The sequence below is a fragment of the Musca domestica genome, unplaced genomic scaffold, assembly GCF_030504385.1.
Source record: "Musca domestica strain aabys unplaced genomic scaffold, Musca_domestica.polishedcontigs.V.1.1 5, whole genome shotgun sequence".
Classification (NCBI taxonomy): Eukaryota; Metazoa; Arthropoda; class Insecta; order Diptera; family Muscidae; genus Musca; species Musca domestica.
In genome coordinates this window covers 27,049,192-27,064,054 of record NW_026712346.1, presented here as the reverse complement: position 1 = coordinate 27,064,054, position 14,863 = coordinate 27,049,192, and the positions used below count along the sequence as shown (strand labels likewise).

The following is a 14,863-nucleotide window of genomic DNA, read 5'->3' as shown; positions in this document are numbered from 1 at the left end:
CTCATGCTAGAGCTAGAATAGCCAATAACAAAATAAATCAATATCTTGAAGTACTAAAGCAATACTTTGATAAATGGAATTTATCGACATGGAATTTTAGCGACATTATTCACCGGAATTGTTTCAAAATTGGTATTTGAAGTTCGTTATGGGAACTACAGTCTGTGGCAGAAAATTGTCTGTGCGGGTCCAGGTCTTCGTATAGTCCCCATATATCAGTACCTCCCTATATTCGGTATTTTGACGATTTTAGGTACAATACCCACCGAAATTGTTTGAGATGTGGTATTTGAAGTTTGTAATGGATGCTACAGTCTGTGACAGAAGATTGTCTATGCTGGTCCAGGTCTTCGCACAGCTCCAATTTAACGGCACCTCCTTATATACGATATTTCGATGATTTTAGATACAATATTCACCGTTTATTTCAAGTTTCGAATTTGAATATGGTAATGGCTTATGACAAACAATGCCTATGTATGTCCACGTCGCATAGACCCCAATATAACGGCTATATTCGGTATTTTTAAAATTTTAACAGAATTTTTTAATTTCCAATTTCGTTGCAAATTGTGGATGGTATTAAAAAAGCCGGACTTACTGTTTTTTAACTTGTTCACTTTAGTTTATTTCACTTATCACTTCACGAACTGTTTGAGCACTAATGTTGTTTCCGGATGATTTCGCTCGTATTTATACAAAATTTGAGACTATCTCCAGCATTGAACACACATGTAAAGTATGTACAGTTATATGTGTGTGTGTGTACATTTGCCGTTAGTATTGTATGTTCTCTTTTATGTATGCGTGTACATTTGGTATACCGATAGGTAAGAATTCACTAACATATTAACCCCGAAAGTTGATGCTAACACCACAATTTTCTATAAATACCCGCTATAGTCAGCTAGGCAACGTTATTCTATTTTGTGGTATCGTGAAGTGAACATATAACAGTGAAGTGAAATAATAAGTGCCTAAAAGTGAAGATATTCATTAAACTTAGAAAAATATAGAAACTGTGCCATAATCTTGTGTTGTGTGCCTTGAATATAAACAGAAGCAATTTAAAGAGATAAAATTTTGTTTTAAACTTGGGCAAGGCATTTTTGCCAAGGTCCCTGAAAACAAAAGAAGGCATAAAAGGCTGCAAAATGGAAAAATCTGAAATCAATACCGACAATGGTAGCGCTACTACTACCGAAGATATGATAAGTGAAACCGGTAAAAAGAAACATAGAACCAAAAGAAAAAAGGACAAAAATGGTATTAAAGATAGTGACACGGAAGCACAATACGAAATTATAAAACTCAAGACATTCGTAGATGAAATAATGAAAGATAGCGAAAGGTGTTACGCCCGCATTAATGAACTTGAAAAAACTCTAAAAGCAAAGAAAGATAATTGCCAACAACAAAAAGAAAATAACCAAAACGATGAAAGCAAGTTGATAACAGTGAAATCAATAAAAGAAATAAATGAAAATAAGAACAATCAAAAACAAGAAACGAAATATAATAACGATGAAAGTAAACAAATCAAAGGAAATAATCAACAACTAAATAAAACAACATTTAACAACAACAACGTATCAACACATAACAACGAAATGGACACTGATGACTGGATTGCAGAAGTAAGCCGTGAGGAAACCGCAACAACCCCTGGGACTCAACTAAATCCTAATCTGGAAAACATCAACACGCAGCTAAACAAAAATACCAACAAAGCTAATACAGGTAAGGCCATCCCACCTATTATTAAAATATCAAAAACTAATATTAGGGAATTAGCACTAAATCTCAAAAAAATCTAAAAAATTACCATTTCACTATAAATACTTTACAAAAGAAAATGATCGAACTTAAAGTAACTAAAATAGAGGATTTTTATACTGCAAAAGAATTTCTTGAAAAAGAGAAGATACCGTACTTCACGTACACACCTAAAGATTTAAAACCAAGAACATTAATATTAAAAGGTATATCTGAGAACTGGAAAAAGGAAGATATAGAAGGATTCATATTTGACAAAAAACTCAATATTGATATAAAATCAATAATTAAATTAAATGGTGATCGATGGCTTGTGCAGGTAGATAATTCTACGGACTTGGCAGTGTTTAAAAAACTTCAATATTTTCTGTACCAGAATATTACAATTGAAAAATATAAAAAGAGGGTCTTATTCAGTGCCGTAATTGCCAGGGACATGGACATATTTCTACGAATTGTAGAATGCCGCACAGGTGTGTCGAATGTCCTGGTAATCACGGACCAGGGGAATGTCCAATTCTCCCAAAAGAACTCAATAAAAAGGAGAAAAAAAATTTTGACCGAGTAACAGGGGAAATATCAAAAACTTATGGCATTCCTGTATACTGCTGCAATTGCAAACAGACAGGACATTTTGCAAGCTCATAAGTGTGCCCTGTAAAGGGCTATTAGAAAAGTTAAAAGAGAAAAACGGTATCCCGAACAAACAAGCCACACTGTTCTAGAGAAAAAAATGTTTAAATGTCAACCAACAATAAATCAACAGGCAAGTGTGAAAATAACTTCACCAAAAGTAAATAAATATGTATTGTATTGCAGCATTGCAAAGACGGGTACAAGAGTACCTACAAACACACCGTCACAGAATACAAAATCGGACGAATTTATGAAAATGTTGGATTCAGACTGCAAACGGCTACTTGTCTTTACTTCTTTACCTGCCTTCAAAAAGTAGGTTCGCATGTACAACACTATAAAAAATTAAATACGGACGAAGAAAGGACAAGATCTCTTTACCAACTTTTTACAAGCCTTAAATTAGATGACTAATCTAAAAATAATTTTTTTAAATGCAAATGGAATAGTGTCTACGATAAAAAGACACTATTTAAATATTTTTGTGCTAAAACATAAACCAGACATTCTCATGCTGGTTGAACATCGTCTCTTAGCCAAATATAAATTAAGCATTAATTAAATTACCAAGGGTGGGACAGCTATTTGTATTAAAAATAAACTAAAATGTGAAAGAATTTCTATAAACTTCACTAAAATGGAGGGCACTGTGGCCAAGGTAAGGGACATAAATGGAAGGAATATTATCTTCATGTCACTTTACCAACGGCCTCGAGGATTAAACTTATTAGACTTAGAAACCATTAGCGGAGTAATAGCGGCAAATGAAGCAGTTATTGGGAAAGACCTAAACGCAAAACATATAGAATGGGGTGGTAATGAAACTAATGCTAGTGGTAGATTATTAAGGGAATGGCTAGAAAATAATCCAAGCTTAAGTATTAGAGCAACAAATGAACCAACCAGAATATGTGAGACTACGAAATCATACATAGATATATTCATGTCAACACCAGGGCTATGGATCCAGGATAGACCAAAAACTTTAGACTTCGAGTCTGACCACAGAGCCATAATGTTACAATTATCGGCAGTAACAGAAAATCAACAGATAAATAAAATTGTTGATTACAATAGCCTAAATACAAGACTATTTATCAACACTCTAACTAGGCAGCTACAAAACTTAACACTTCCTATTGATATGAACATTAATAGGGAGCAAATAGACACAGCAATAGAAACATTGACAGATGCAATAAATATAGCAATGGAAACGGCTATGACTCAATTCGTCCCATCTGGAGACACTTTATCAAAACTTCCGCATGATATTTTGCATTTAATTGCCCAAAAAAAGACAACTCGAAGGAGACTTCACAGAATAGTTGAGTCACAGGAAGCAATGACGCTGAAAGCAGTTATGAAGACCATGAGCCAATTGATTGGACAAAAAATAAAGCTATTTGAGCAACAAAAATTAGTTGAAAAAACTAGAAAAAATAAAGCCGAATAATGATATGTTCAAACAAATAAAAGGGCTAAGTGGGAAACTATATACAAATAAAGTAGACTACCTAGATGGAAGACAAATAACTTCAGAGACGGACAAGGCTAAAGTCATGGCAAAATCATTCGCTAATATCCAAAGCTCTAATTCATGTAATATAATTACGCCAGATTTAATTGTTTCAAATGAGCCCATGACGCAGTTTGGAATAAATTATCTGGCAGATGGATGAAATCTGAATTCCAACAATAGTCTACCTATAAGACTCACTAATTCAAATGAAATAGGAAATATTTTAAAATACATGAATAATAAAAAGTCGACAGGAGACGACAAGATCCCAAATTACATTTTAAGAAAGCTGGACCATAGGACTTGTACGATAATAGCCATATTGTTTAACCAATGCCTAAACATTGGCTATTACCAAAGGAAATGGAAAACTTCAAAAGTTATCCCTATCATAAAACCACGAAAAGATCCCACAAAAGCTTCAAATTATAGACCAATTTCGCTATTATCCTGCTTAGGTAAATTATTTGAAATAATAATATTAGACAGATTGAATGAACATATTATGAATGATAATATTCTGAAAGCCAATCAATTTGGCTTTCGAAAGCAACACATGCACTCTTATCCCTTAAACATATGAGGCGTGATATTGTCCAATACTGAAAAATTAAAGTATCTGAAGAAGATATGAGTTACATCAGGCATGTAGACTTAGTAAATAAAAAGCGAAGGATGGCTTATCAAGGCTATCAATGGCTATTAGGCAAAAAAAGAGGATTAAGTACTAAAATTAAACTACAGTTAGTTAGACCAACAATGAGTACGCCTTCCCTGTGTGGGCATTTATACCTTCTCATCAAAAGGAGAGGATTAGAATTTTTGAAAGAAAAATATTAGCCACTGCCTTGGTCTGGGCAGACAGCTCTCAGAGCAGCGATATTACAAAAGCCCATCAATTAAATAAAATTATAAATTAAGCAAAATGGATAGATTCGATAGGTTCACTGTAAAAATTGCAACAGAATTTCTAAAAAAAAATGCATAAGTCACAGCAATCACTTAGTAACAAATTTAACAATAAGTAACGAAGATTTTATAAGACTTAAAGAATCAAATAAATACCTCCCACCTCTGAGTTTATTACATTTGCATAACTCTGGTGGATTATATAATACAACAGGACAGCTAATGTTCTACCATAGACGACATAAATCATATAATATCAATGATATAGTATATCGTTATGACCAATAAAATAAAAATATATGTCAATTAAAAACTGTACATATTTGATTCTTATTTTGTTTATTTGTTATCTTAGTTTTAAGTATTCGTATAACTTGTGTTTTCCCATTTTCACAAGAAAAATAAATAAAAAACTATAATTAAAAAACTTAATATTGAACGGGCTGGCCTTCCACGTAGCTTATTCCATACTTTAATTAAAATTAAAAAATCTAGATACGTGTGAAAACACGTTAGATATAAGATATATAGAAATACGACTAGAATAAGAAATAAATGTAAATGAATTTTTTGGGAAATAAATAAATTGCTAAACAAAATGGCAGGCAACGTTAAACAACTAGCCACCAAAGCTGCTCGTAAGAGCGCCCCAGCCACCGGCGGTGTTAAGAAGCCTCATCGTTTCCGTCTGGTACAGTTGCTTTGCGTGAAATCCATCGTTACCAGAAGAGTACTGAGTTGTTGATCCGCAAATTGCCCTTCCAACGTTTGGTTCGTGAAATCGCTCAAGATTTCAAAACTGACTTGCGTTTCCAGAGCTCTGCTGTTATGGCCTTGCAAGAAGCCAGTGAAGCCTACTTGGTTGGTCTTTTCGAAAATACTAACTTGTGCGCCATCCATGCTAAGCGTGTCACCATCATGCCTAAGGATATCCAATTGGCCAGACGTATTCCTGGAGAACGAGCTTAAATTCTTGACGTTTTAAAAGCAACAATTTTACAACAAAACAATCGGTCCTTTTCAGGACCACAAATATTTTACAAAAAAGAGATAATTTTTACTCAATCTACAATTTTTAGTATTTTTTTTTTTTTGAAATAAATAAAAATAGTTTAGGGCTTTGATTATTTTTTTCAACAATTATTAACATTTTTTAAAATAAAGACGTATTCCTGGAGAACGAGCTTAAATTCTTGACGTTTTAAAAGCAACAATTTTACAACAAAACAATCGGTCCTTTTCAGGACCACAAATATTTTACAAAAAAGAGATAATTTTTACTCAATCTACAATTTTTAGTATTTTTTTTTTTTGAAATAAATAAAAATAGTTTAGGGCTTTGATTATTTTTTTCAACAATTATTAACATTTTTTAAAATAAAGATATATTTTTTGATGTTGTTTTTTTTTTCGTTGATGATTTTTCGACACTTTATTTTTTTATAATTTTTTTGATTAATTTTAATTTCTTTTCTTAATTTTATTTAAAATTTTTCTTATTTATTTTTTTTTTTTCAGGAATGATGTATGAAATATATATTTTTTTCTTTTTCAGCAAAATTTTTTAATTGTTTTTACGCATTTTAAAACATTTGAGTATAAATTTTCTCCGTATGGAATCACAAAATTATTTTTGCATTTAGAGAAATTGGTATTAATTTATTATTTTCAAAAATTGAACAAGAAAATAATTGATTGGTTGAGAATTTTGATGTAAAATATAATTAAAAGTATTATAAAAAGAAGTGCCAATAATATCTGCATTTTTATAAAACGCAATTAATTTCATGACATTTCCAAGTGTTCTGGGTGATATTTGGCTGTAAAGAGGAATTTCTTTTTGGGAATATTTTTTAAAGAAATTAAAAAAATATTGACAAAATAACGTAGAAAATTGCTTTTAAAAAAAATTAAGAACAAAATATGTTAAATTTCATAAAAAAAATATTGCAAAATTAAATACATAACCGTTTGTCACTGAAAGCCTGTACATTGGTAGTATGAAGTATTCTGGGGATTTTGTAACTTTTCCCCGTAAATTATGACTTTTTGTGAATAATGTTATATTTTGATGTAAATATACAAATTCCGAAATGTTTTTTAAGAAATTTTTATAAAACTTATTAAGATTTGAGCTTTCAAATTTATTTCAAGAAAAACTTTTTTTCATTGAAATTATGCCAACAAGAGGATTTCTGCTGCCATAGACCACATAATAATTTCAATTTTTTCACATAGTAAAATATCAAATTCCATCGATATTTTTCTTTGATCCTAAAGTAAACATATCAGGCAATATTTTCAAAAAGAAGTTTAAATTAATTTTTCATAAAAAAATTGATTTTTTAAATTTTAGTTGGAAATTTGTGATCACATTTTTATAATCACATTTTTATAATTCACAAACGGCAAGTGATAATTACACCAAACATTCTTTAAAACATAGCCTGAAATCTATACTTTAAAGGTATAAAACATTTTTAGTGAAAATTATCAAAGCTTCTTCAGGAAAATTTAATTTCTCCGAAAACTTTTGTAAAAAATTAAACACGCCTCCACACAATCTTTCCAAAAATTTACCAATTGACTACTACACTTTAGCCCGCCGCTAACAAAATAATAGTACACATAAATTTGTGAGTGTATTTGTGTTAACAGTGAAATATAAACCAAACAGTGAATGACCATGTCTGACGCCGCCGTTGTTGAAGCCACCGCCTCCCCAGTTGCCGCTGTTGGGAAAAAAGGCACCAAAAAAGCCGCTGCCAGAGCAAAGAAGTCATAAGCCTCTCTCCAACCCAGCAAATGGTTGATGCCGCCATCAAGACCCGGAAGGAACGTGGAGGTTCATCATTGCCCGCCATCAAGAAATACTTGGCCAGCACCTACAAAGTAGATGCCCAAAAATTGGCCCCCTTCATCAAGAAGTACTTGAAAGGTGCCGTTGTCAGTGGAAAATTGATCCAAGGTAAAGGTAAGGGTGCTTCTGGTTCATTCAAATTGTCTGCTTCGGCCTCCAAGGAACTCAAAGCCAAGACTGCTGAAAGAAGAAGAAGGCCCCAGCCTCTGGTGACAAAAAGAAACAGTCTGCCGCCCCATAAAAGGCTGCTGGTGAGAAAAAGGCAGCTGCCAAAAAACCCTCTGCCGCCAAGAAGACCGCTGAAAAGAAGAAGACCGACAAAACAAAGGTAAAGGCTGCCAAGAAAACCGGTACAGTTAAAGCTAAACCAGCAAAGACCGCCGCCAAAGCATCTGCCACTAAACCAAAGGCACCCAAGGCAAAAACTGCAGCTGCTAAGCCCAAAAAGGCCACAGCAGCAAAGAAGCCAGCTGCTAAGAAAACCGCCGCCAAGAAGTAATTTTTCCCAGAAAGATTAATTTTTCCACAATATTTTCGATATTCGAAAACATACTATCTAAAAGCCCTTTTCAGGGCTACAAATTAAATTAAAAAAGAGAAAAATATTTATGTTCAACATCTATCGTATATATTAATTACCTAAATACATAAAAAATACTATCGCTAGTTACTGTTCTTATTAGGTAATTTTATTGAGCCAATATAATCGTGGACGCCACTGAATTATTTCTTAACCCAGGTCATAAAAGATAATAAAATATTTAAAATTTTTCCTAATTACCCACAGGTCATAATTCTCGAAAATCCCCATAATTTGGTCATTTTTATAATTTCTACTTAATTTTGAAAAATTTGCCATTTTCATATTCTTTGTCAAATTTCACAAATTTCATCCAAAAATGACATTTTGGCAAAATATTAACATTTTCCATCAATACATATTTTCCTTTGAAAGTTTCTGCCTCAGCCTTATATTTCGTTGCTTTGCCGTTGTGCTGAAATAAAATGCTCACACATACATGATGCCCATTCGATGTTGATCAACGACGGCAAGGCAAAACATCACTAACACACGCACACATATACGACGACGATGGCTGTTATAGCATATCGCACAAGCAAGCATAGAACCCAAGCAAGCAAATGCTAAACATGGGTACATAAGCGAGATAGCTAAATGCATGAAATAATCTTTGTATAGAGAAAAATATATATCCTATGGAATTTTATTTGTTTATTACTAAATATCAGCAAATAAGGGGTTTCAACAAAAATATGATCTCTCTTGAAATGTTTTTTTTGGCCCTGAAAAGGGCCTCTTAAGGTAGTATTTCGAAGCAAAATGAAAAATATCAAGATATTTACTTGGAGCTGGTGTATTTAGTAACAGCCTTGGTCCCTTCACTGACGGCGTACTTAGCCAATTCACCGGGCAACAATAGACGGAGGGCGGTCTGGATTTTCCGACTAGTGATGATTGAGAGCTTGTTGTTCTGCGCCAAACGAGAGGCTTCGGCGGCAATACGTTCGAAGATATCGTTGACGAAACTGTTCATGACACTCATGGCCTTGGAGGATATACCGGTGTCGGGATGGACTTGCTTCAACAGTTTTTAAATGTAGACAGCGTAACTCTCCTTACACTTGGTACGTCTCTTCGACTTATCGCCCTTGATAATGTTCTTTTGGGCTTTGCCGGCCTTTTTTGCTGCTTTACTACTGGTTTTAGGAGGCATTTCCACTTATCATTTATTTATTTATTTTATTTTTTGAATCACACAAATGATAAACAAAACGGCAAGCTATACAGAATTTGTAGATTGTAGTTGACAAGAATTTCAGGTAGTCACAACTGCTAGGCACACAGAAGCCAAACCACCCCATTATTGAAGAAATGTGTGTGTGAGAAAAGTATAAATAGCACATTGCGTCGGTCAATTTTTCATAAGCCAGATATTTTACTATTGGCAGAACATAAAATGTCACATAGGCATAAGCTGCAAGTTGAGGGATATGCACTTCGTGGACAATGTAGGGTAGACAAAAAGGGAGGTGGAACAGCCATTATGATAAGAAGTTCATATAAGTATGAAGAAATTACAATAAATACAGGTAACATAGAATCTTGTGCAATTAAATAATACAAGACAGAAGGCCTGCCTATAATATTTATATCTATGTATCTTGCTCCTAAAACTTCTTTTAGACCCTCCGGTCTCGATGAAATTTCAAACTTGGGTGCAAACAATGATATTGTCATTGAATGTGACCGAAATGCGAAACACAGAGACTGGGGAATAAGAATAAACAATGTAAATGGTTGTGAACTTAGGGATTGTCTATTATGTTGCCCCACATCAGTCCCTCAAGGCTCAATAGAGTTGAAGACTCTTACATAGATTTCTTCATCATAACACCTGGTGTTGTAAGAACAGAACATGGTCTATTAGCAACGAAGGATTTTGAATCGGATCATAAGGCCGTCGAAATAATAATCAATATTAATAATATCCAAGCAAAAGAGATCATGACCCACTATGATTATGATAAAATTAATATAGAAAGGTATAAGGGAAGATTAGAAGCAAGATTATTAGAACATGAGTTGCCAATATATAGAAATGCAACAATATCAGAAATAGACATTTCCATAGAAAGACTAAATATCGTTTTTTAAAGAGACAATAGAAGAATGTGTCCCAAAAAAGTATGTAAGAATTATACCTTAGGAAAATTACCAAATAACATCATAAATCTAATGAAAGAAAGAAAAAGATTAAAGAAAATTTTAAAAAAGACACCAGACCCAGAGAGATATAATATAATTAGCGCTGATATTAGAAATCTCGGCACAATATTAAAAGAACTAATAACAAATTTCGAAAATAACAGGTACATATCGCATATAGGCAAAATAAAAGTAAACCCTACCACTTTTTCTAAAGTAAAAACTGCGGCAGGCCTATCTCTAAAGGGACCAATAAGTAGTCTATTCAACGATAGAGGTGATCCTATAAACAATAATGAGGAAAAAGCCAATTTATTTGCTAACCATCTCCAAAACATACAACAAATAAGGGAGGGTGAAACAAACTCCACCTTCCACAATTTTGTAGTTGAAGCTGTGGAGGGAATTGAGGAACATAATCTCCTGCTAAATTTTGGAGAAGAAATTGCAGCTGATGGCTCAATTATAGGGGATGAAGCTAAATGGAATGAGGGTTGATTTGTTAATCCTGCAGCAGTCTTAGATGCCATTAAAAAAAGATCGTCTAGAAAATCTAGTGGAATAGATGGAATTCCGGATATAGCCATAAAGAAAGCCGGAAGTGCAATATGCACTTTCCTGGTAATTCTATTTAACCAGGCTTTTAACCTTGGTTACTTTCCAAGAGAATGGAAAAAGGCCTTGGTAATACCAATTAAAACAAGTAAAAAAGCTTTAATATCGGCCGGGCCGAACTTTGAATACCCTCCACCATTTGGTACAAATTTAACAATTTTCAAAAAAATAAAATCCATTAAAAATCTGTTAAAATCTTGAAAATACCTAATGTAGCCGTATATTAGAGTCTACGACGATGTGGACATGCATAGGCAATTTTTGTCACAAGCTATTACAATATTGAAATGCGAAACTTGAAAAAAAAATCTGTTTATAATGCACAGGCAATTTTCTGTCATAGGCTGTAATATCGAACTTCACGAACTTTAAATGCGATATTTGAAACAATTCCGGTAAATATTGTCGCTAAAATCATGAACATACCGAAGATCGGGGGGTACCGTTATATGGGGGCTATACGAAGGCGTGGACCTGCACAGACAACTTTCTGTGATAGGCGGTAGCATCCATTATGAACTTCAAATGCAAAATGTGAAACAATTCCGGTAAATAATGCCGCTAAAATCATCAAAATACCGAATATCGGGAGGTACCGATATGTGGGGGCTATACGAAGACGTGGACCTACATGGCCCAGTTTCTGTCTTAAGCCGTAGTATTTATTATGAACTTTAAATATTAATTTTGAAACAATTCCCGTAAAAAATGTCGCTAGAATCATCAAAATACCGCATATCGGGAGGTACCGTTATATGGGGGCTATACAAAGACGTGGACCTACATGGCCCATTTTCAATACCAAAAGTCCTGCAGATATAGTACACATTTGAGAAAAATTTTATCAACCTACATCATTTCGTTCGGAAGCTAGAGTGATTTCCGCAGACGGACAGACGGACAGACATTGATAAATCGACATAGAATTTTATGCTGATCAAGAATTTATATACTTTGTGGGGTCTAAAATGTATATTTCGAGGTGTTACAAACGGAATGACAAACTTAATAACAAACGGAATGACAAACTTAATATACCTTCCATACTATGGTGGACGGTATAAAAACCGAATACAAATGGCAAATATTGTGAGGACTACAGACCCATTTCTCTCCTGTCCCCATTTAGTAAACTTTTGGAATATTTTATTCTTGAAAGAATTAAAAACACCATTGAAGAGCACAAAATATTAAGAGATTGTCAATTTGGCTTTAGACCACAGCATTGTACTTCTCATGCTCTTGTAGCATTCACTAATTATGTTACAGATGGGTACAGGAGAAAAATGGGTACCATGGCAGTGGAACTAGACTTTAAAAAAGCCTTTGATAAAGTGTGGCAAAAGGGTATACTCTATAAATTGCAATCCTTTGGTTTTGAAAGGCAAACCTGTAGGATGGTAGCAGACTTCCTAAAGGATAGGTATTTCAGGATTAAAGTTGGTGAGGATATGTCTGAACAACGCCCGGTTTTTTCAGGTGTCCCACAGGGATCACTTTTGGGGCCGGTGTTGTATAATATATTCTTCAGCGATATTCCTGGGCAATTAGAAGGGGGTCTGTTATTAACATATGCAGATGACGTCATTATAGCAATGAGCGGACGTTATGCACATACCGTTGAGAGGAAAATAAATAAGTATCTCGAAAAGCTATGTGAATATTTTAAAAAATGGGAACTAAAATTGAATGTCACAAAATGCCTTGCTACAATATTGAGTGGTAAAACTAGAGAAAGCTACCCCAGCTTTAGAATACACATACCCAATGTTAAAATTGATGGTCAAATTATAGGACATTCAGATAAAATTAAGTATTTAGGGGTTGTATTTAACAAAAATTTTGACTTTTGCAGGCATGTAGACCATGTTCTTGTTAAAGCAAAAAAAAAATTACTTCATGTATCAAAAGATATTTAGGATGAGAGGAGGTCTTACTACAGACATTAAACTATCACTGTACAGACAGGCCCACAATTGGGTATGCCTTTCCGTCTTGGGCTGACGTCTCCGCAGCACAGATGGAAAGGTTACGTAGATTTGAAAGAAAGGCTATAAGTGCAGCTGTTGGACTAAGAGCCGACATAAATAGCCAGGGTGAAATTAGAAGGCCATCGAATAGGAACATTTACAATGCCATAAACTTTGGCAGAATAGATGTTTTTATGATGGAGATGGCACTTATATTTCTTGAGAAATGTAGAGAAGGTGAAAGCTTTATAGTGCAAAACTTCATTAACAACGAAGAAGACTTAGAGGTACTTCGTACTAGAAAGCATCTACCACCAGTTGCACTATTTAAATTAAAAGAGGCTGGTATCCTTTATCAAAATGACAAATAAATATATTATCATAGAATATATTCAAGATTTGATGCTAGTACTGACACTGTATATAATATGGAGCAGTAAAACAAAATTTGTATATATTGTATATAGTTATTTGTAAGTATTTAGAATAAGAAATATGTATAAGTTTAGTTATAAGATTTTATATAATATTTAATAAACTTTTAAAAAATGGCCTTTTTTGAACTTTTTGGGCATAAAACAATACAAATGTGATCAAAATAAATTTAAAAAAATAAAATTTAAAGTGTACCACAAAATGAATGTAAATACCGTAGATTCAAGTGCCCCTGAACACAACGAATATGTTTAATTACTATCTAAATATTACTTTAGTCATTTAAGTACACATTGTAACGATATGAATTAATAAATAAATGACAAATTGAAAAAAGTCGAAAAAAAAAAGCCGGTCAGTTTTTTATCATTTGTGTTTTTCAGTACTTAAGTGAAGTGTTCAAAACTAAAATAAAGTGAAAATGTCTGGTCGTGGTAAAGGTGGCAAAGTTAAGGGAAAGGCAAAGTCCCGTTCCAATCGTGCTGGTCTTCAATTCCCCGTCGATCGTATCCATTGTGCCGGTGCTCCCGTCTATTTAGCCGCTGCCATGGAATATTTGGCTGCTGAAGTCTTTTAATTGGCTGGCAATGCTGCCCGTGACAACAAGAAGACTCGTATCATTCCCCGTCACTTGCAATTGGCCATCCGTAACGACGAAGAATTGAACAAATAGCTGTCTGGCGTTACCATTGCCCAAGGTGGTGTATGGCCCAACATCCAAGCTGTTCTCTTGCCCAAGAAGACCGAAAAGAAATCCTAAATTATCTCGGAAGAAGGTATTATAGAATGAAGGAGAAGAAGAATACAGACCATCGTATAATTCCATACAAAACTTAACCAATCCGTCCTTTTGAGGACGACAAAAAATATTTCAAAAGAGAAAGAATGCCCTCAAACTACATTTGTATGAAAAAAAAATTCTCAATAATTTTCTATGAGACGTTGGCAGAATAACTGTTTTTCGTTCTCAGTTGCATATTTGTGTTGTTGTTGTCTCTTATGATTTCAGAAATAGAGCGAGAGAGAGATCGCGGCGTCACCAAATGAGTATGTATACTATGAAGAAGAAGAAGAAGGATGTGGCAGTTGGTGGTGGCTCGCAGTAGTTTTATGTGAAAAAATCTGTTCCCGGCGCATTCTTCGGGAAGGCATAAAGTAGATGATTTGCACGGGAATTTTGGCGGCAGAATAGTGTTGTGGTGGAAATAAATCGACGCATGCATGAAAATAAAAGTACATTGTGGTGCTATGGAAAATTTTTAGCATAAAAAATAGAATAAAAGTAACATAATGAAATTAAAATTAACCAAAATAATTACAAAGAAAAATAAAATAACGTAAATTAATAATTAAATTAAAATAAAATAAGAACGTTTTTAAAAATTAAGGCAAATATTAATGAAAATTTAGAG

The 14,863-nt window shown here is 33.7% G+C and overlaps 1 long non-coding RNA gene and 3 pseudogenes across 1 annotated transcript in view; 3 read left to right on the top strand and 1 right to left on the bottom strand.

Moving 5' to 3' along the window:
• Positions 1 to 5,376: 5,376 nt before the first annotated feature.
• Positions 5,377 to 5,826, top strand: LOC131804815 (histone H3-like; annotated as a pseudogene).
• Positions 5,827 to 7,970: 2,144 nt separating this feature from the next.
• The window catches only part of LOC131804824 (uncharacterized), a 28,684-nt gene continuing 21,791 nt past the window's right edge, over positions 7,971 to 14,863 (top strand). Inside the window, exon 1 of the long non-coding RNA XR_009343300.1 lies at positions 7,971 to 8,031. This is a non-coding gene — a long non-coding RNA (uncharacterized LOC131804824). The remainder of the gene's footprint in view (positions 8,032 to 14,863) is intronic.
• On the bottom strand, positions 9,065 to 9,439 carry LOC131804814 (histone H2B-like; annotated as a pseudogene).
• Positions 13,843 to 14,156, top strand: LOC131804823 (histone H2A-like; annotated as a pseudogene).